General features: G+C 33.7%; 1 pseudogene; it reads right to left on the reverse strand.

Moving 5' to 3' along the window:
• Window positions 1–15,431: 15,431 nt before the first annotated feature.
• Window positions 15,432–22,324, reverse strand: LOC124889231 (annotated as a pseudogene).
• Between the last annotated feature and the right edge of the window lie 200 nt (window positions 22,325–22,524).

Here is a 22,524-nt window from a genome sequence, read left to right on the forward strand (position 1 = left end):
TAAGTTGTCAGCCTCCTGATAGGCTATCACAGATGGCGTCACTTAATTGGAAGAATTTCTGAGTTTTATTATCTTTTTCTATAATTAGGGTGAACTATTTAAAGCCTTGTTTAGGATTTTCTTAGGAGTTCCGAACCTTGAGTTTTGAGATATGATACTTTTATATTTTTCTCCCTCTTTTTTTGACTTAAGAAAGCAATTACTTTAAACAGACTATCATCATTATTTTGGGATTTTCTTTGGTGATTTAATCTGAGAATCTCTAGTTTCTATTCATCTTTTGGTAAGTTCATCTTTCAAAGCATGAATTCATCTAGTTTCTTCAATTATTACATCATGAGCAGCTAAATTCCTTTAACCTGAATTATGGGATCTAGGGGTATGACCTGATAAGTTGTCGAGTGTTCAAGATTCAAAAGGTGGTTGGACTCCTTGATAATTCTGATGTTTTAATTATTGCCTATTGGTTGAAAATGATAGATAACACCTATTTTGATTTGCTTGAGAAAGAAATCAAATATAGTGGGAAGTTAATTATCAAAAGTGACTTGGAAACACTAAACTTCCGTTTAATAATCAGTATTGTAACAAGGTTGGTTAACCTAAGGTAAAATCTGGGCAGTGAACATAAATTCCCTAAGTCCAAGAGGATTAGGTAATTAAATGATTAAGTAGGTTGACGGATATTTAAGTATAACTTTGATAAAGATAACTTGTTGCCCTACCTACCATGAGAATCTTGAACCACTTGTAGCATCTGTCAAGTACCCTAGTGAACATAATTCTGGTTTTTCATAAACTCTTGATTACGAACACTAATTAAGGTGATTAACAATTAATTTTTTAACTAAGAACCCCCCATTTTAGGAAACATCAACTATCGGTTGATTAAATCACAAACAACTTAAGTTCACACCATATTCCCTGTGGGATTCGACCCTTACCTAGTTGGGTTTTATATTGACAATGATCGCTTACATTCTCATTGAGAGGTGTAGTTTGAGCATTATCAATAATTATTAAGTAACTTGAGCTATATTCTCTAGCCGAGGTTCAAATATTTTGTCAAAGACATGATAAAGTATCTTATGGCCAGTGAAGACATCAAGATAAACACTATTGAGGTAGTAATGCCATATCTTCAAAGTAATCACTATTGTTGCTAACTCAAGATCACCAGTCAGGTAGTTCTTCTAATGAATATTCATTTACCTTGAGAATTAAGCTATGAATTTAAATTGTTTTATCAAAACACAACCAATACGAACCTTCAAGACATCACAATACATACCTAATCCATTAGACCCCTCTGGTAGGGTTAATACTGGAGCAAAGGTCAACCATGTTTTCAATTTTTGAGAATCTCATCATAGGCTTCAAACCACTTGAACTTAGCTTTCTTATTAATTAACTATGTCAAAAGAACATCAATATATGAGAAACCTTGTATAGTAATCAATCAAACCCAAAAAACTTTTAATGTAAGTTTTGATCTTAGGTTTAGACAAATTCTTAACTATATTAATTTTGGAATTAACCTAATACCCTCACAAGAAATAATGTGACTAATAAACACCACAAAATTCAACCAATATTTGTACTTCAATAATTTAGCTTACAATTCAAAGTTCTTTTGTTTTTACAACATAATTCAGAGATGACTAGCTTGTTATTCTTCACTATAAAAGTAGATTATTATGTCATGAACCAATAAAATCATGAATATGTCAAGATAATACTTGACCCAGTATATTCATAAGGTCCATTAAAGTTGTTAGTGTCAAACAAAAGGGTATGACTAGGAATTAAAAGTAACCATATCGAGTTCTGATGTATTTTGAATGTAACTTTCCTTGGCTTTTAACTAATGATGGTCGAATCTAAGGTTTGTTATAGAGAAACATTTAGTACCCTAAAGTTTGTTCAAACAAGTTATCAATTTTGGAGAGTAGATATTTATTATTTATGGTGACATTATTTAATTGACGGTAATCAATGTGTATTCTAAGAGAGACATCTTTCTAATTCTTGAATAAAATTGGAGCACCTCATAGAGAGACCCTCGGTGTAATGAATCTGTAGTTAAAAAGATCCTTCAACTATTCTTTCAATTTTTTTAACTCTGCTAAAGCTATTCTATGTGGCAGAATAGATATGAATGGACATTAGAGACAATATTTGATACAAGACAAATCAGCATCAACCTCACAGGACCCATAATTCAAGATTGACTTAAAAAGATCCAAGTCATGATCATTTTAAGGATGCAAGAACACATTTGTGGGACCTTTTTCAAGCCCCCAAGAGTACAATACCACATGTGAAGGGTACTTTCGAGTCAAGAAACCATTAGAGAGGTTGTTGGGGAGGCAAGAGGAGCTATATTACAAGTTAGAGTGACATGTTCCAACAGATGGGAGGGCATGCCACATGTGCCCTAACATGCCTAATAAGATGACCAATTTCTTAAAAATAGGTCACTTTTGGGATCATATAGTAATAATAGTCCATGGCTATAAATAGTAGTAGGTCTCTTTTATTTTCCTTAGTTTTTGTTGAATTATGATGAAATGTACACTTGAGAGTGTGAGTGCTAGCATTAGCTTTTTTTGAACAATCATTAGAAAATATGGGTTATATGGGAGATTTATCCCTCATTTTTTACATAAGATTTTGGTGCATAGTTATTGAGGATTTAGGGTTTAATATACCCTTTATTTGCATTCGATTTCCTATTTTGTGTAAATTTATTTGGTTACCTATCTATATTTTCCTTTTAATTCTTTGTTTATCTTTAATTTCATATCTTTTTCTTCATTTTGTAGTTTGTCCATATATCAACATCACTTCTGTCGTCTAAGTTTTTGTCGAGTGGGACTCTTCGTAGATCATCTTGAAAGACATCTAGAAACTCATTGACAACTAAAACTCACTGAAGGGATGGAACATCAACATTAGAATCCTTGATCCAAACTAAATGATAGATGTACCCTTTGAAAACTATCTCTATAACCTTAAGGTACAAAATGAACTAGTATGTTGTCATAATTAGACTCCCTTCCACACTAGGAATAGTTTATAGGAAGCTAAACTCTTACAAATTTAGTTCTAAAATAGATTTGGCATAATGGATTTAACTACTAATAACATCAAAATCAACAATGTCTAGCTCAAATAGGTTGGCATAGTGTTTCTATGATGATTAGATATTGTGTAGTTTCTATAAACTCACCTAACTATGAATGACTCACCAATAAAAGTAGAAACAACAAAAGCCTCAAGGAGTTATTTTTTGACTGCTTTTATACATCATAGCTACATAGGGGGTTACAAAGGATAAATTAGTTGTAGGATCAACAAAACATAAATGTCAATAGAGAAGAATTCCAAAATATCTGTGACAACCTCTAAAAAGGTTTATACTTTTTGATGACTAGCTAAAGAATACAAGTTGTTATGAACCTTGTCTATTCTTGAAGTAGTACATTTCTACATAACGCATCCTGTTGGACTGAAAGAATTAGTATACCGGGCTTTATTTCCCCTATTACCATGCCTTAATAAGGGACAATCCTTTAGGAAGTAGCCCTATTGGTTGTACCAAAATCATCCAATCTCTACCATAATAATGCTCTCCTTGATGATTTTACCATACTTGTTGTAATCATGGTTTCAAGTAGTCCCTTATGAAACACTACCTTGGTACTATAAGCTTAGTGCACTAAAGCATTGGTTGGTCTAAAACCTTTAGTTAATCATGGCCCTCAGTGTAGAAATACTATTTAAAGATGGAGTAGGTCTTGATAACATCCTATCGCTCTTTTGGTGACTTACCTTATAGCCAATTCATCTTCAATTTCATCCTAGTGTTCTTTCATCCCTATCTATTTTGCCACCTAAGTTTGTTGGAAAAAAAACAACAAACTGAGTATGTCTATATCATTATATATCAATTCCCTCGGACACTCTTTTTTGACTTACCTTGTAATCCTGGACACAAAATTCTCATTCTTGCCCTCATAGTGGACAACTTCTCTGGAGTATATTGGGACAACTTATGAACTTGAAATTGTACTCACTTATACTCATAGTACCCTGATTAAAGTTCATACACTCACCTGCCTTATCTTCCCTCAACTCCAAAGACAGGAAGTAGTCAATAAAGGCTTCCATGAAGTCATCCCAGACTATAGGAGTTGCATCATCTCCTTTGGTAAATTCCTATTATTTGTACCAAGTGTTTTCAACATCCTTCAACTAATAGAAAGACAACTCTACCCTTTTGTATCACTAAAGTGTATCAGTTCAATTTGGAGGAACTATTTGAAATACTTACTACACACAAGTTAGAATAATTTCATAGACGGGAGGTATTTCTTAAAATTCTATCTCTTCTGATGTGGGGCCAAAACTATATATATTTAGTCATTATTTATCTTATGTTTCATATGTTTATTTGTTCTTTTTGAGAATTGATTTCATGGGTTATACTTACTATTATATTTGTATATGTAGTATTAGTTTGACATGAAGATGAAGAAATTTGAAGCAAAAATTAGTTAAAAATAAAAGATTTTAAATGTAATATTAGATTAATATTTACATAGATTTAAAAAACACATAAAAGAGAGAATTTAACTGAAATATGCCATATCACATCAATTAGAGAAAGGAGCAAAGGTTAGGCGTAAATATATGAGAATATACAACACGTGGTAGTCAAGTAATTGAAAAATCCTTGAGGCGACACTAGCTAGCGGCGTGGTAGTCCAAATTGGACTTAATTTTATTTTTTTCAGTTCATTTTTTAATCAATTATTTTATTTGATTTTTTATTTTCGACACCTATAACTGTACCATAAAATTTATATTTACGTAACTTTTGATCTAGAAAGAGTTAGAAGTGGTCACGGAAGCCGGAGAAAATTGCTTTATTATTTATTTTAATATACTATTACATTTTTTGAGTCCATATTGTTGTTATTGATTGTTGTAAACATACACTAAGATAAATTAATTCATTATTGAGATTTGTCATTTTATTCTTCTTCTTGTAAAAATAATTATGTTTTTCTTCCTAGAATTATTATTTCTCTTGCAAAGTTGTTAACTCCCATAACTAGGATGGTGGAATCATGATGGAATAATGAAGTAGGGTTCGAAGTACATAATGATTCTTGAATGGTTCATAGATTTATTGTTTTTCTCTTTGCTTTGCTTGCTTATATGGTGCTCAGGTCTTGCATGAGGGGGTAACAGATGGAATAAGGAAATATACAATGATGACTTGGAGCTGCCAAATTTTACTTAATAACTTGAGCTATGGAGGTGGAAAAGATAATCTGAGATTTATGATAAGGGTTAGACCGTAAACCCATGAGACTAAGATGAGTAATTGAAGATAGTCATCTACTAGGGGTTGGACGGTTGGTTAGGTGAACATATTGATTTTACTTGCTAAGCAGTGGGATAGATCAATACTATGGAGAACCTATTCAATAATGAAATCATTGGGAATACGATCCTGGTGTGCCACTTTTATTAATTACAAATCAAAATAATTTGCTACTTCATACTGAATTTTTCTAATTATTTATTTGTTACTTTAAATTCTCCTTTTCAAAAATAGTCAATTAATAGTCTAAATAACCATATTAACCTTGCTCCTAACCATATTTTCCTTAGGATCGACTTCAACCTTGGTTGGATTCTATATTTGATTAAATGACCACTTTATACTTCCTTGCAAGGTGTCATTTTGGCAAAATCATCTTTATTCATATAGGTGTGGAACATTTCAAACTCATAAATATGATTCTACTAGATGTAGTGTCATAGACATTGTAGGAGTTGAATTTATATCTCTAATACCAACTTTATCACACTCTGAGCCTACACCCTAAATGTAGTTAGCAACCAGAACCACTACTGACCTGAGTGTGTCCTTGTCCTACCTGAATATTGAAAGATGAACATGGAAACTCTAAGAAACATAAAGTAAAAATCAAGCTTTTAAAATCAAAGCAAGGTGTACCTTTATAATAGACATAAAGTCAAGTAAAACTGAATATAAGTAAACTATTGATCACTAGCTATCTATTAAAGTTTGTACTTATACAACTGAATAAAATTGTAAAGTAAATCCCAGGGTTTACCTTTATTTAGTAAAGATTGAAGTACTGGACTATTAAGCTACTAAGCTCGACATAAGCTAAGTTCTCTTAGTGCAAGAAGGTCTGATTATAAGTTGAGGAAGTGAAATCCAATGAAGCATCTCCCTTTGAACCTAAGTACATTAGCTTGCATCATTAAATGATGTAGCACCAGATAGCTTGACTACATGAAATATATGATATGTAATAAATCTAAAGTGAAACTATACTTATCTAACAAAGCATCTATCTTTGAACATGAGTACTTAAATCTGCATCATTAAATGATGTAGCATTGGATGGTGTGACTACATGAAATGTATGATATGTAATAAATGTAAAGTGAAATTACACAATATTTGATGATCATTTCACCAAACAGAAGCATGATATACATCAAGGACATAAAATAATTGAATATTGACAAACAAATATATTGATTATCTGAATTATAAATACTCTGAAAAGCTAAAATAATAGGATAAATTAGATATCTAAAACTGCTGAAAACATAAGGTAAAACTGAATATCTAACTATCTAAATCATAAGCTAAAACTAAGTAAATGAGAAAATGATACTCTATATAAGTAAATTGTATATAAGATAACATAAAACATATTTATCAGATGATGGCTTAGCGTCATAAAAAATATTTATATAAATACACTGACTTTAAAGAAAATTAGTTGTGAGGGCTTTGGACATTGCCTTGCCCAGCGAGCTAGACTGATGAAAATTATTTCTTTAAAATTTGGGGGTTAGAGCATGATGTCTCCCACATTACACCTCTGATAAAAGTATAAAGCAGTAGTTCATTAAATGTAGAACCAACTAGTTTGGAATTAATTCCACCAGAAATAAGTTGAAGTATCTATCAATATGTATGTCTAAATAATTAGTAAGCAATTTCCAGTAAAGGGAGATTTTCGAGAATTTTAATAGTAACAAGTCATTGGTTTCATTGAATTTCTGATCATGTGAAAGAGGCACTACGATTGTGTTCCCTATAACTTCATTACTTTGTAAGTTCATTAAACTAGTGATCTTTCATGGTGCTCAGCATGCAGAATCGATAAATTATGTTCATCTAAATGACTTTACGCCTTTATTAGTTGACCATCACCAATCACAAATTAATGTTTCATGACTTTTGCATTATTATCCCCTATCATTGATCCATATTAACTGTTCTATTTACCAGCTCAAGTTAGTTAAATGGGGGTTGATAGCTCTAAGTCTCATTGTTAATTCTCTTTTCCCATCCTTTACAGTTTCTTTAATTACGAGTAAGAATAAGGCGAGTTCTAACGTTGGCCACCATCAGAAAGTAATCAAACAAAATAGAATCACAATACACATATAAACATCCTTTGAGAAATACATCATACTTTGAACACTACTTCTCTAATCCTTCATGGTTTTCACAATCCTAGTTGTGGTGCTTAGCGACTTATAATTGCAAGCACACAATAATAATTCAAAATAGAAATCATAATTATGAACTTACAAAAAAAAAGATGAACATGACAAATCTCACTTTGAATTAAAGCCCTAAAATTAAAGTTCTTACTTCAAAGAATAATAACATGCCTCAAAATTATTAAGAGAATGTTAACTTGCACAAAATATGTATTAGGAGTAGCTATAGAAAAACATAAAATCTATCCTAAACTCAATGGAATTTGCTGAGTTGGCACATAGGACGAAGGAATGTATGATCGTGGGTAGATACCATAATCGTCTTTTGTTCTTATTGTTTAAAATACTGACTTTTGTGTGCTGGCAGATATTGCTGGGATGATGGTTAGGACGATCTCATCCTTAATTTCTAAGATCTTTCTTTCCTATTTTGGTTTCTTTCTTTGATTTCCATTCGGCAGTATATCCTCCCACAATCATTAGGATGAGTTCGTGAATACAACAAAATTGATATATAGCTACGAGATAAAATTCATCACTAATTGTTCACCTTTTATGAAAAAAATTACATTTTGTATCTAAATACATGAAACATATACTATTAGTGATGAAACATAAAATTTCGTAAAAAAGTTTTGTCCTCTAAAATTTCCCACCAAAAAAGTATTTTGGCACCATTTTAATAAGATCATTAGTGACGGATTTTAAGTTTTCAGTGATACCTTTTTTATCGCTAATAATGGATCCAATTCGTGACAAACTATTTTTTGTCTTGAATTGATTATACTATTAGACATAAAAAAAATTCATCATAAAAGCTAAGTTGTTGCAATAGAGATAAATTAGAGTTCGTAGTTAAATATTATAAGTTTTAGCTACAAAATATGATATTTAATTGTGACCTCAATTTTGTCACTAATATTGTAAACAATTAGTGATGCTCATTTTATTGTCTCTAATCAATCTATGATTTAGTGACAACATAATTTTATCAAAAAATATGTCATTGTTAAGTAGTGACAATTTAGAATTTATAGTTGAATAATTTAACTATTTTTTCTACGAAAAAAGTTCGTAGCTAAATATAAATTGGTATTTTTCTATTTTTGTTTATGATTATTAAAAAATTATTTTATATTGATATAGCTATAGAAAACAAGACTCGATCTAATTGTGTGAAGGTTAAAGTGAGCTTATTGAATGAATTTTTCAAAGGTGTAAAGTCGGTGTGTTAATCTTGTACATGGAGAAACATTTTAAGTAGACCGAAGTTAAATATGATCAACTAATTAATTAAGGTTTTAAGATATTATATTGTAAGTTTTAGGTACAGAAATTTATATTAAATTGTGACAATAGTTTTCGTAACTAATAATTCAAAAAATTAGCAACGCTGATATTATCGTTATTGTTTAATCTGCAATAATCATAATAAATTTTATCACAAAAAAATAATTAGGACTTAGATTTGGTAGTTGAATAATGTAATTAATGGATATGAAGAAATTTATAGTTATAATTATAATATCAATACTCTAAAAAAATTTAACCAAATAAATAAAAATTAGAAAAAAATTAATGTCATGGAATTTATCCTTTGAGCATCATCTTTGCAGCATCAACCAATATTGGACGAAGATCACTAGAGGAGTGTAATACCCCATACTTTTTCCTAGCTAATTTCATCTCTAGAATGTCTAGTATTAGCTTCTAAATTTAATGATGATTATTCCATGAAGAATTTTCAAGATTTTCACTTTTTATCATGTGGAAAATTCAATAAGCTTTTCATTGATATAAGATTCGCCCAAATCCGATAACAGGGGCAGAAGTTACCACTATTTCAAGTTCCCATCGTAGAACAGCATCATATTAGTCAGTGGCGCACTGCGCCACCAGAGGAAATGGCATTTGAAAAATTTTAGTAGGGGTCCGCGATTATGGCACATCACGCCAGGGCCAAATTCAGAATTGTCCTTTTCTAGTGTCTTAGGGCAATTTCCTCCACGTCACACCAAAGTTCCATGTGACAAAAGAAAGGGCAATGTGATGGCTCTGCGTCACGCCATCCCTTAATTTCCCAATTGTCAAATTCTAGTGACACAGCACAACAGCGTCGCGTCACGCCCGGGGTTCAATTCGGGAAAATTATACTAAAATTAAATGACGTATCCAGGGTTAAAAGGGTCAGCTTTATACCCCTGTTTAAGCCCATTAACACGTGATTCAGCTACTTTTTACCCCCAAATACTCTAGTTTCTCTTAGGTTTCTCTCAAGAACATGCTAGGTTTTTCATAGAAGATCCAATTTCAAGAAAGTTTCACCATCAATCTTCACGAAATCACGAATGAAGGTATGCATAGTGTTCATTCATAGACTTCTTTCATCCATGAAGTCTAAGAATCTCTTTTCTAACTTCAAGTTTTGGATTTTCTTTATGATTTCATGATTGGGTTGTTCTTGTTCATGTTGATAAATGAGAAATTGAATTCTACTCCATATTGGGTGATAATTTCTATGTGGGTTTAATTATTATAGAAATAGATTCATGCAAACCTATGAATAAAACCTTGAATGATGAAATTAGAATGTGACCATGATGACTATTGTACAATGATGTTTACATGTACCATGCCTACAATATGTTTGATTTAATTCCTAAATAAAGGAAAAGTACCTAACTAGCATGTTGTCATGAAATCCCTATGTATGTACAAGCTTATGCCTATCACATGTTTAATGAAATGCTTCAGTAAATGCATTATAGTGATTATTATGTATTCAAGCAAGTCATGGTTTGTCAGTTTCCTTCCATTGAGTCCTGGGGGTACTCTTACCCGAAATATTAGCTGTGTGCCTAGAGCCATGTCAGATTTTCACGATACTCTAGTCAAGTTATGAATCCTTAGAATTCATATAGTCTTATGACTTATAAAATCTCCATGATCTCATAAACTCAGTCTGTTGTCAGATATCAGTAGTATTCTGTCAGCCAACAGTATTCAGTAACTCAGTCCATGTTCAGTTTAGTAAATCATATTCAGAGTTTATTCATATGGTAGTAGAAATCGGCACGGAGTGAACCCAAGGATGGGAACACACACTATCAGATGAGGGCGTAATTCTTAGAAGTCATCCTTGTGTTCCAGAACTATGTAGCTAGCATAGGTTGAGACATTAACATTATCTGATGAGGGTTGATAAGGTAGATAAGCACTATCAAATAAGGGCCCCACCGTTCTCGTCTAGGGGAAACTATCAGATGAGGGTCGCCCATAGCTTATCCTTACTGGTCGCGCGGTATTGACATCCTTCTAATTGGGGTTACAGATTGGACCCCAACTCAGCCATAATGGCATATCAAGGGCATGTCGGTTAGATAACTACTTCCCACAGTTTTATGTTATAGAATTTGTATTGTTAGACACAGTTAACCAGTCTCAGTATTAGAACTCGAATAGTCATTCACATTTGAAGACTGTCAGATACAATCAACTCAGATACAATAAGAAACTCGGATAGTTCCATCTGATTGAGGACTATCAAATACTGTCACTCATGTTATCAACTATATTCAGATTCAGTAATCATGTTATCACAATATTAGTGTCAGTTGTTTTATCTAATGCATGTATTATCATGTTCATGATAGTTAGTCAGTTATTATTATTATTCATACATATAAACCCCATGCATTCAGCCTACCTCATATGCATACCAATACATTCAAAGTACTAACGCATTTCCGCTATGGTGTCTTATACCATAGGTTCAGAGACACGAGCTCCAGAGCAACAGTAGATTCCAGATATCTACAGACAGAGTTAAAAGTGAGTCCTCATCTTTCGATGACATGATCATTTCCCTATTATCTCATTAATCAGTTTATTAGTTGGAGTTAGTTAGGGACATGTCCCATCAACTTATTTCTCAGACAGTTTAGTCAGTTAGAGGCTTTCTAGACTATCATATTTCAGACTTCAGTGGGTCCATGCAGGAGTTCAGTATTCTTACTTGGAAGTGGGAAATTATGAACATGGACTTTGTGATGGGTTTGCCTCAAACTCGTCATCAGCATGATTCAGTCTGGATCATTGTAGATAGAACGACCAAATCAGCTCATTTCCTTCCAGTTACTACCTCTTATTCAGCCAAGCATTATGTCAAACTCTACATCAGAGAGTTGGTTAGATTGCATGGTTTTATGCTATCTTTTATCTCAGATAGAGGTACCCAATTCATCTTTCATTTCTGGAAAGCATTCCAGAAGGGTCTTGGTATCCAAGTTTATCTTAGTACAGCCTTTCATTCTCAGATAGATGGTCAAGTAGAAAGGACTATTCAGACGTTATAGGATATGCTAAGGGCGTGTGTAATCCATTTCAAGGGAAGTTGGGATGACCACTTATCTTTGATTGATTATGCATACAACAACAACTATCATTCCAGTATTCAGATGGCTTCATTCATAGCTCTCTAAGATGGGAGATTTAGATATCTAATTGGTTTGTTCAAAGTTAGTGAGGCCTCACTTATAGGGACTGACTTGGTATTCGACGCCTTAGAAAAGGTCCAGCTGATTAGAGAAAGACTCTGGGTTGCTCTAAGACGACAGAAGTCGTATGCAGATGTTAGTATAAAATATCTTAAGTTTGAGATTGGAGATCATGTCTACCTAAAGATCTCTCCCTTGAAGAGAGTAAAGCAGTTCGGCAAGAAAGGGAAACTCAGTCCTCAATATGTTGGTCCCTTCTACATTCTCAATCGATTCGGCAAGGTAGCTTATGAGCTCGAATTGCCTTTAGATCTAGCCTCAGTTCATCCAGTCTTTTATGTCTCTTTGCTCAAGATATGTATAGGTGACCCATCAGTTGTAGTCCCTATTCAGAGCATTGATATTCAGAACACTCTCTTATGAAGAGATTCCAGTCGAAAGCTTAGACTATCAGAACCATAGATTGAGGAACAAAGAAGTCCCTCTAGTTAAGGTTCTTTGGTAAAATCAGTCCGTCGAGGAAGATACTTGGGAAGTAGAGGCAGACATGCGTACCAAGTATCCTCATCTCTTCTTTGCCAACTCAGATCAAGCTCAAGGTAACAGTTCTTCATAAGCTTACTCAGTTTTATGTTCAGTGTTCATTACAAACTTGGTATGCAGTTTTATGCTCACGTTCCCATTATAAACTTGGTATGAAGTACCATTCCATATTTAGTCATGCACGCATGTATGAGGTCAGTTATGTAATTATGCATCAAACATACATTCTCATTGTGAAAAACATATTTCTCAAGAATACTCAGTCATATATTTATGAATCAGTTACACATGCATCAAATATGCATATTCAGCATGTCAGTCATGAGATCATGTTCCAGTTATTCGTGTTCAGTATGTACGTCAGTTGTCTTTTATTCCCTCTCATTCAGTCTCATTTGAGGATGAATATTATTAAGGAGGAGATATTGTAATACCCTACACTTTTTTCTAGCTAATTTCATCTCAAGAATACCCAGTATTAGCTTCAAAATTGAATGATGATTATTCCATGAGTAATTTTCAAGAATTTTACATTTTTCATGTGGAAAATTCAATAAGATTTCCATCGATATAAGATTCACCCAAATTAGATAATCGGGTCAGAAGTTATGATTATTTCAATTTTCCATCGTAAAAAAGCACCAAATTAGTAAGTGGCGCGCCGTGCCACCAGAGAAAATGGTATTTGGAAAATACTAGTAGGGGTCTACAATTATTGTACATCATGCTAGGGCCAAATTCATAATTGTCCTATTCCAGTGTCTTAGCGCAATTTTCTCCGCGTTGCGCTAAAGTTCCAGGTTGTAAAAGAAGGGGCAATGCGATGGCTCTGCGTCGTGCCATCCATCAATTTCCCAATTGTCAAATTCTAGTGACATAGCATAATAGTGTTGCGTGCCAGGGATTCAGTTCAGAAAAATTTTACTGAAAGTAAATGACGCGTCCAGGGTTAAAAGGGTCAACTTCTCACCCTTATTTAAGCCCTTTAACATATGATTCAGCCACTTTTTACCCAAAATATACTAGTTTCTCTCAAATTTCTCTCAAGAACAAGCTAGGTTTTTCATAGAAGATTCAATTTTAAGAAAGTTTCACCGTCAATCTTCACAAAATTACGAACTAAGATATGCATAGTGTTCATTCATGGACTCCTTTCGTCCATGAATCCAAGAATCCCCTTTTCAACTTCAAGTTATAGATTTTCTTTATGATTTCATGATTGGGCTGTTCTCGTTCATGTTGATAAATGAGAAATTGAATTCTACTCCATGTTGGGTGATAATTTCAATGTGGGTTTAATTATTATAGATATAGATTAATGAAAACCTATGATTAAACCCTTGAATGATGAAATTAGAATGTGACCATGATGTTTAATTATTGTACAATGATGTTTACATGTACCATGCCTACAGTATATTTGATTTAATGCCTAAATGAAGGAAAAGTGCCTAACTAGCATGTTGTCATGAAATCCCAATGTATGTACACGCTTATGCCTATCACATGTTTGATGAAATGCTTCAGCAAATGCATTATGGTGATTATATGTACTAAAGCAAGTCATGCTTTGTCAGTTTCCTTCTATCGAGTCCTGGGGGTACTTGTACCCAAAATAATAGTTGTGCGCCTAGAGCCATGTTATGTTTTCACGATACTCTCAGTCAAGCTATGAATCCTTAGACTTCAAATAGTCTTATGACTCATTAAATCTCCATGATCTCATGAACTCAGTCAGTTATCAGATATTAGTAGTATTCCGTCAATCAATGGAATTCAGTAACTCAGCCTATGTTCAGTTCAGCAAATCATATTCAGAGTCTATTCATATGGTAGTAGAAATCGGCAATGAGTGAACCCAAGGATGGGAACACACACTATCAGATGAGGGTGTGATTCTTAAAAGTCATCCTTGTGTTCCAGAACTATGTAGCCATCAGAGGTTATGACATCAACACTACCCGATGAGGGTTGATGAGATGGATAAGCAATGTCAGATAAGGGCACCACCATTCTCGTATAGGGGACACTATCAGATGAGGGTCGCCCACAGCTTTTCCTTACCGGTGGTGCTGTATTGACACCTTTCTAATTGTGGTTACAGATTGGACCCCAACACAACCATAATGGCGTATCAGGGGTATGTTGGTTAGATAACTACTTCTCAGAGTTTTATTTTACAGAATCAGGACTATGAGACACAGTCAATCAGTCTCAGTATTAGAACTCAAATAGTTCTTGAGTTTTCAGGACTGTCAAATATAATATTGAACTCACATAGTTCCATCAGATTTAGGACTATCAGATATATCCACTTATGTTATCAGTTATATTCAGATTCAGTAATCATGTTATCACAGTATTAGTGTCAATTGTTATGTCTCATGCATGTTTTCTCACGCTTATGATAGTTAGTCAGTTATTATTATTGTTCATGCATATGAACCCCATGCATTCAACCTACCTCACATGCATACCAATACATTCAAAGTACTGACGCATTTGTGACTATGGTGTCTTATGCCATAGGTTCATAGAAATGAGCTCCAGAGCAACAGTAGATTCCAGATATCTACAGACCGAGTTAAAAGTGAGTCCTTATATTTTAAGGACTTGATTATTTCTCTATTATCTCATTAACCAGTTTATTAGTTGGAGTTAGTTGGGGACATGTCCCATCATCTCATTACTCAGATAGTTTCGTCAGTTAGAGGCTTTCTAGACTATTATGTTTCAGACTTCAGTATGTTCAATTTTTTTTTTAGTTTTTTGTTACCCCACACAGATGTTATATAATTTGAATCATGTTCAGTATTGAATTTTATGTCCTTTCAGTGCATGTTTCAGCATTATTATGTCATATTATACAGTGTACAAGTACAAAAATCAGTCATGGGTTAGCTTGTAGTCCTTCGGTGTCATGAGCACCATGTAGCATTCTGGCTACTAGATTTGGAGCGTTATAAAGCGTGACCAAGCTTTGTGTACCCTTGTCCTCAATGACTTTTTTTAATAGTAAAAGTCTGGATGATTTTATTCTACAAGTACTAAACAACCAAAATCTTTGATCAAAAAGATCACATATAGTAAATGATACACTACTCATCATCTCAGAATATTAAAAGGCTACCAAAAGCCACATCCAGTAATAGCTATAAAAGACATATCATAGAGTGCTTCTTCCCAATGATGTTATGTTGCAATAGATGGCTTGAAAGTTGCAGAAAGTATAGACCTCTTCCTCGCCACACTCTCAGTTTGCCTTTCTCTTTTCTCGTTCAACCTAATCACTAAAAGCTTCTGATATTCAACAGGTTCAGACTTGGACTTGGCAATTCTCCTTTTCTTGTCAGGGATTTTTTCTCTCTTCCTCTGGAGAGTCAATGGTGTTACCAGTCTCTAGATATTAGGAGCCTTGATTACCTCCTTCCCATTTTTGTTTGTGAATATTCAGTGATAGGTATTGACATACTTCCTGACATCATCCTCCTTTGAAAGGTTGAAGAGCTTCCTGATCTTGGAAGCCCTCTTGGGTCCTCTCATCCTTGGCTTCTTAGTGTCTGTCAGAATGGGAAGATCATTCTCGCACTTCTTCATAATAACCAAATTTAGAACTGAAGGTTTAGGATAGATAGTGTACCCATGAACAGACTTCCTTCTTCGCTCAGCATTTGGCCTACCATAATCTCGAAAGCAAGGAGTGCCTCTGTGCAGTAGAGGAGGAATGTGGATTGGATTCAACACTCCCTGCTTCATTTGGAAACCTTGATTGTCACATCCTCCCATAATCTTGAATATATATCCCTTGAACTCATCTCCCAAAGCATCTTCTGTAACTTCCTGGGAGATCCTCTTAGCAAAAAAAGCTCAGAGTTTCTGATCATCATCGATCTTGAGCTTCTTTTGGCACCCAGTTGTTGGGTTCACAATGTTGAACTTTATGTTTGATGGAACTCAATAGTTGCGATGAAATTTTTCAAGTTGAGCCTCACTTTATCACTCTTACTAAAAATTAAGGCATTGTCCTTAATGCCAACATTTTCTCCATGTCTTAGAGGAGTAAAGTTACCTGTCAAGTGAAAGTATTAGTATTTTTATCAGCCCCAATTTTCATGGACTGCAAGAAAAAATCTGAAGGATCCCAAAAACATTCCCATAGAACCCTTTCATTAGAGCTGTCTAAGAACTAAGTTTCCAGTATTTAAGGGGGACAATTGAATTTCTCATAGCTAGTGAATATACTCTTATTTTGTGATTTCAAGATTACAACATTTCCATCATCTGATATTGTCACTCCTCCACCTGAATCCTATAAAGGTTTCTCTCTGTTTTCTGCCCATACAACAAGTTGGTGATTGGATACTAAACATAATACCAACATAACGATTCATCAAAATCTTAGGACTAAAGAACCCGAATTTGAATCTTTTGTCATTGGAGACTAAATTTTCTAAATCTCACAAGGATTCATTGGTGTTAACTGTTAATAGTTAATATTATCCGAAGTAGTTGCTATAGAAAAAAATAGAACAAGAATAGCTGGAAATAGTAAAGTAAATCTTGAAATACTTACCTGCGAAGAAAAACTGGGGTGATTACAAGTAGGATCCCGAAGAAGGAACATTCAGAATAGAGTGGAACCAAAAAAATCATCTCCGATCTATATCCAAGCGACTCTACAATTTATTGTTGATGTAAAAGAGTATTAGAGTGTTCTAAATTTATGATTGAACAATCAGAAATTAACCTCATAGGAGACCATATGGTGGCTAGGCATGAGATTTGCTTATGAAGATATGAAAATATAGGTCAAGGTTTAGACATAACTTTCAAGTATTTTATATGGATCCACAACAAGCTCAAGTTTTACATCTACCCATAGAGAGTAACGAGCATTGGGGAAAAGCATGTGTAACAAAAGCTTGGGGACCTGCAACGGCAACAAATTCTCACTTACAAAAAATTTGTATACAACACTCCTTAATGGAATATAAGTAAAAATATTAAGTAAAAGGAAATGTAATCCAATGTATAACTTGAGTAACAAAAGATGTCTTCATCAATCATTTTATTTGAACTGCAATATCTATTAGACAATGGTTGCTATAATATTGTCTGTTAGATAACATATGATGATTAATAAGATAAGACTACTTATTTAAATTTCAATTATTTCACAACTGATCCACGGACCAATTACTTGAAGCTTACCCAGGCTTAGAACTCATGCATTGATAGAATAGCTTGAAAGGTCCCGGTATCTTTTTAAATGGATTGCCTTTAAAACATGCCTACATAGTACTTTAAGTAATTCAGCTAAAATAGAAAAGATAAACAAGCATAAAATGCGTATGATATGCATGTATGTTGTTATGTATTAAAAGATGTACAATGGTCAGTGGTTAAGTGGTTAAGTAGTTAACTCAGACGTTCAAAAGAGTTAAGTATCTGATTTTGGAAATAGGGCACAATGTAACAAATGATTAGATGGATTGGACTGGTAACAGGTAAAGCTGGAAGGGAAATCCCACCCTTGTCGAGTGAGATCTAAACATCTCTCAATCCTACAAACACTAGATAGAGAATGAAAAATGGACTAAGAGCCCCTTTGCAAACCGCTAAACACTTAGCTGCATTTAATTGGTCAACATTCAAACTACTGCCAATTCAAATAACCTGAATTTCACCTACTGCCTAAGCAAGAATTGAAGTCCATCATCTTTTCGACAAAGGAGATCCATATACTAAGCTTCTCGATATATATACTACATACCTACTACACCAACATAATTTGAAGACATAGCTATTAACTTATAAGAAGCCAGCCATCTAGCTAAGTATAAGCATTATTATATCAATATAGGCAATTACTCCACTACTAATTCTAATTTATAGTTCAACATTAGAATGAAATTTCTCTTACTTGATCTTTATGAGCATTCCTTATATTATTTGATAAAATAGAAGGAATTATGTCAGAAGAAACAAGATAAGTTTGAAGATATCGCATGAAGGAAGCAGCAACATTAAAGTAGCATCCAACACAGCGTGTTTAGTTTCTCCTGTAAAAGTTCGAACTCCATGACCCTATGTGGAGTTTCACATGTAGGGTGTTTACGAATTTGGTATAGAAATTTGAAAACTACATCCTACTACGCTGGAGTTTCACATAAAGAAAGTTTTAGAACTCCAATACACTATGCTGGAGCCTTTCACCTAACCATGCAACAATTAGGCTACCAATTGGTTACCATCTTTGTCAAATCATTTAGTTAATACCTTATAGCGTCAAGAGCATACATAGAAATACCTAGTGGAATGAAGGCTAATACAATCAGAAACATAAAAACAGCAAGGAATGCAAATCATAGAAGTAAAAAGCTAAATATATATGTCATCTTAATCTAATTAGAAAAGCGCAAAGCTCGCTATGTGAAGTCACAAAACATATGTAATATGAGAGAGAAGTTCCCTACCGAAAAAGGATTTACTATAATGAACTTGTGGAAATCATGAAGTGTAAATAAATCCCGATAATAACTCTATTTTTAGAAAATATCCTTTTCCTGCTATACATCCATAAGATATGATAATAATTCTAATGTCACCAACCAGATAATGGTTGGTTCCATTTGTAATCTTCAAGAAATGCAATGACTACAACTACTGCACATAAATATTCAAGTCCTAATAGAAAACAAAGTTCAGTATCATGTAAATGTTTTCATTATTATTGAAAAAAATCAAAGACTTTCTCATAAATAGCCTCGTTTCTACTGATAATGTCCACAAAGTTCCGCAATATTATGTACAACTAGGAGGTAGTTACCTTTTCATTTCATCTTGGATCATTATAGGGTAGCTTATGAATAACGATGATTCTTCATAAACCAACTCTCATGCTATTATCCAGTTCATTTGAATTTCTCATAAAGTTTTCTGTTTCCTCATCCACAAACATATAGAAGCAGACATTCCTTTTAGCATATTTAGTTATATTTTGTGGTTGCCAGATTAAATCAAAAGAACCTGGTAACAAATGGACTTGCTACAACAACAGTCAGTCGGTTCAGTGACTCAATGTGACTTTACAAGAATAGAAAGATCAATACCAATATTATCGATGCCACAACAACACCTCTACAAGATTTCATTGTAAGAAGGTTAGAATAATCAATGTCAAAACCTGGCTGATGCCCAAGACTGGCTCCCTTGACAAATCTATCACAAGGATGTACAGAAGAATAGAACAAAACACATAAACTCCGAAATCTGGCAGACTATGTAATAATCTAAAACATCATCACTAAGATCTAAAATGTAAAGTTACAAATTGCAAAGATGATTTAAAAGTAGAAAACCTGTGACTGAAAGCTTTTTAATATTTTTAAATAGATCAAAATATCATAGTTGCAGTCACACTCATGCGCTTTTTCATGTTCATAGAAATGCCAAAGTACTAACAAAAGGAAAAAATTTAAACAACCCCAGTGCACACTCATGGACTATTGTTTACATGATTTGCCAAATGGGAAAGAGCAAAAAGGCATACCCGTAGTGCACACTCATGGACTCTTTTATATCATATGAATCAGTCCACTGCTTTAGTGAAGGATACCCACCAAATTCTGAACCTCCAAACTCGAATTTACTCAAATTTTCTTCATGGATGTAAGTCAAACTGCTAACTCTAGGAGAAAAGGATGGTGTATCCAGTATTGATGCAATAGCTTGTTCGACAGGAAGATAGCATACTGGATATTCTGAAAGTACCAAAAGCATAAAAATAATTGATTAAGAACTTTTAAAGCTTATATTTTATTCACCCTAAAAAATACATCGAACGAAAATATATTTAAGAGCAACATGTCATGAATAAACTTATGCCTTGGTCTAGTCCGCTTCTTATCAGCTGGGGGCGGTGTCAGTATGAAGCCATCACATGGATTCCCAGAAGAAAGAGTATATCCTTTAAAATATGCAGGAGGTAGGGGCGGGGGAGATTCTATTGATGCAATCTGTCCAACATCATTTTTCTCTATCAAATCGATATGCCTAATCTGTCTAGTATCTAGAGGAAACACCCCACTAGTCATGGAGATGTTAAGTTCTGGTGTATCTTCACCACCTGCTATCGTGTTGGAAATTTATCAGCTCATAAAAGGCCAAAATAAAGACAGAAAAAGGGCATCTTATGTATGTCCTAGTTCCCCGATATGGATATGGAACTTCCAGATCAAAGGCCATTTCCTTAGCCATGAAACGGAAAAAGTGATTGGACAATTTTAGAGAATCATAGGGTGTAAACTTGAAATAATTAGGAAACCTCCTAATCAAATAAATATCTAAGAAAAAACATACAATCAAAACATCACCACGTGCAAAGGCTTTTGAATGTTGATATGATCTTACATTATGACATCAGTATATAGAAACGTAATCCTTTTTGAAAATACCACAAAAATTATGGCATTAGCAGTAAATATAGACAGCAAATGAGCTTATCAAAGTCATATAATTACTTATAACCAAAATGTGGCACATTAATATTTTCAAGGGTGCATGAACAACATCAGCTCAGGTGCTCCTCTTGAATCATCGGCTTATTATAAATTAGATCCCACTGACTTGGTGCAGCCAACCTAGTGTCAGATTCCTTAGTACTTGCATATGCAGTAAATTGGAATTCGCCATGCCTTAATAGGGAACTATGCTAAGAAAAAGAAGTAGGAAACACATTTACACATTTTAATATAACCAAATAAATTCCCAGGATCAACGAACAAGAAAACTTTTTTTTTTCAATTGGTTCTTGCTAGCCCCCAAAAAACAAAGAGCAAAACTAGAGGCAACTGAATAGTAGTTTGAAACTGGAGATGTCATAAGTTCAATCACATACCAAAAGTGAATACATACAAAAAGTTAATAGGAAAACCCTATAAACAAATATTTGAAGTCAACTAGAACACCGCTTAATTGCCCGACTAAATACACCGAATCAAAATCTATTAAAGAGTTTGGATTGACACTTGGAGATTCTCCAATCAACTCTTGCTTTCCTGCAATATCATAATTACATTTTGAACCCTCATCCACTTGATATTCAAATATTTGATTAGAATTATCTTCTTTGTCCCCATCATCATTTTCTACCACAAAATCAAATGTATCACCCTAAAGACCTTCATGAAAATTCTGCTCAATAAGCGTGTCTGCAAATAATTTATGAAATTCAACCCCCTAAAATCAGCTAAACAAGATATAAATAATTTAGGAGACTTATATATTAACATGTACGCAACTGACCTTACTTATTATGAGGTTACATCACAAGTCAATGTCATTATTGTCCTCTGTGCTATCATCTTCATTGTTAGTAGTACTATTATTACCTTTATTCTCTTCATGGTCACTGATGTACTCAACCATAATTCTATCCTCATGGTTAGAATCTTCTCCATTATAATCAACTTCAACTTCATATTCTGTTTGAGCCTCCAATTCAATTACATTTGCACCTATGGTAATCAACTCAACATTATCTCTATGTAGTTGACTCAACATATCAACTGTATCATTAACAGTTGATTTACTTTTAAGTGACGTATCTTGATACACTTCAGCATTTGTAACAGGAAACTCATCATTTTCTACCTCTAAGTTTTCCTTTTTTGGCACATCATATATGTGCCTAGCTTGAAGTTTAAGCATAATTCGCCAATCTTCCCCATTTTTGGGTCATCAATATAAAATACTTACTTTACTTGAGTAGCTAGTACAAAGGGATCATGTTCAAACCAAAATATTATAACACGGATGCTCGTAAAATTTTTATCTTCTTCCATCCCTGTTTTCTTGCGAAGATCAAACCACTTGCATTTGAACCTTAAGAAAAATGTCAAGCATTCATCAA

This window comes from Capsicum annuum, chromosome 12 (assembly GCF_002878395.1).
Source record: "Capsicum annuum cultivar UCD-10X-F1 chromosome 12, UCD10Xv1.1, whole genome shotgun sequence".
Lineage (NCBI taxonomy): Eukaryota > Viridiplantae > Streptophyta > Magnoliopsida > Solanales > Solanaceae > Capsicum > Capsicum annuum.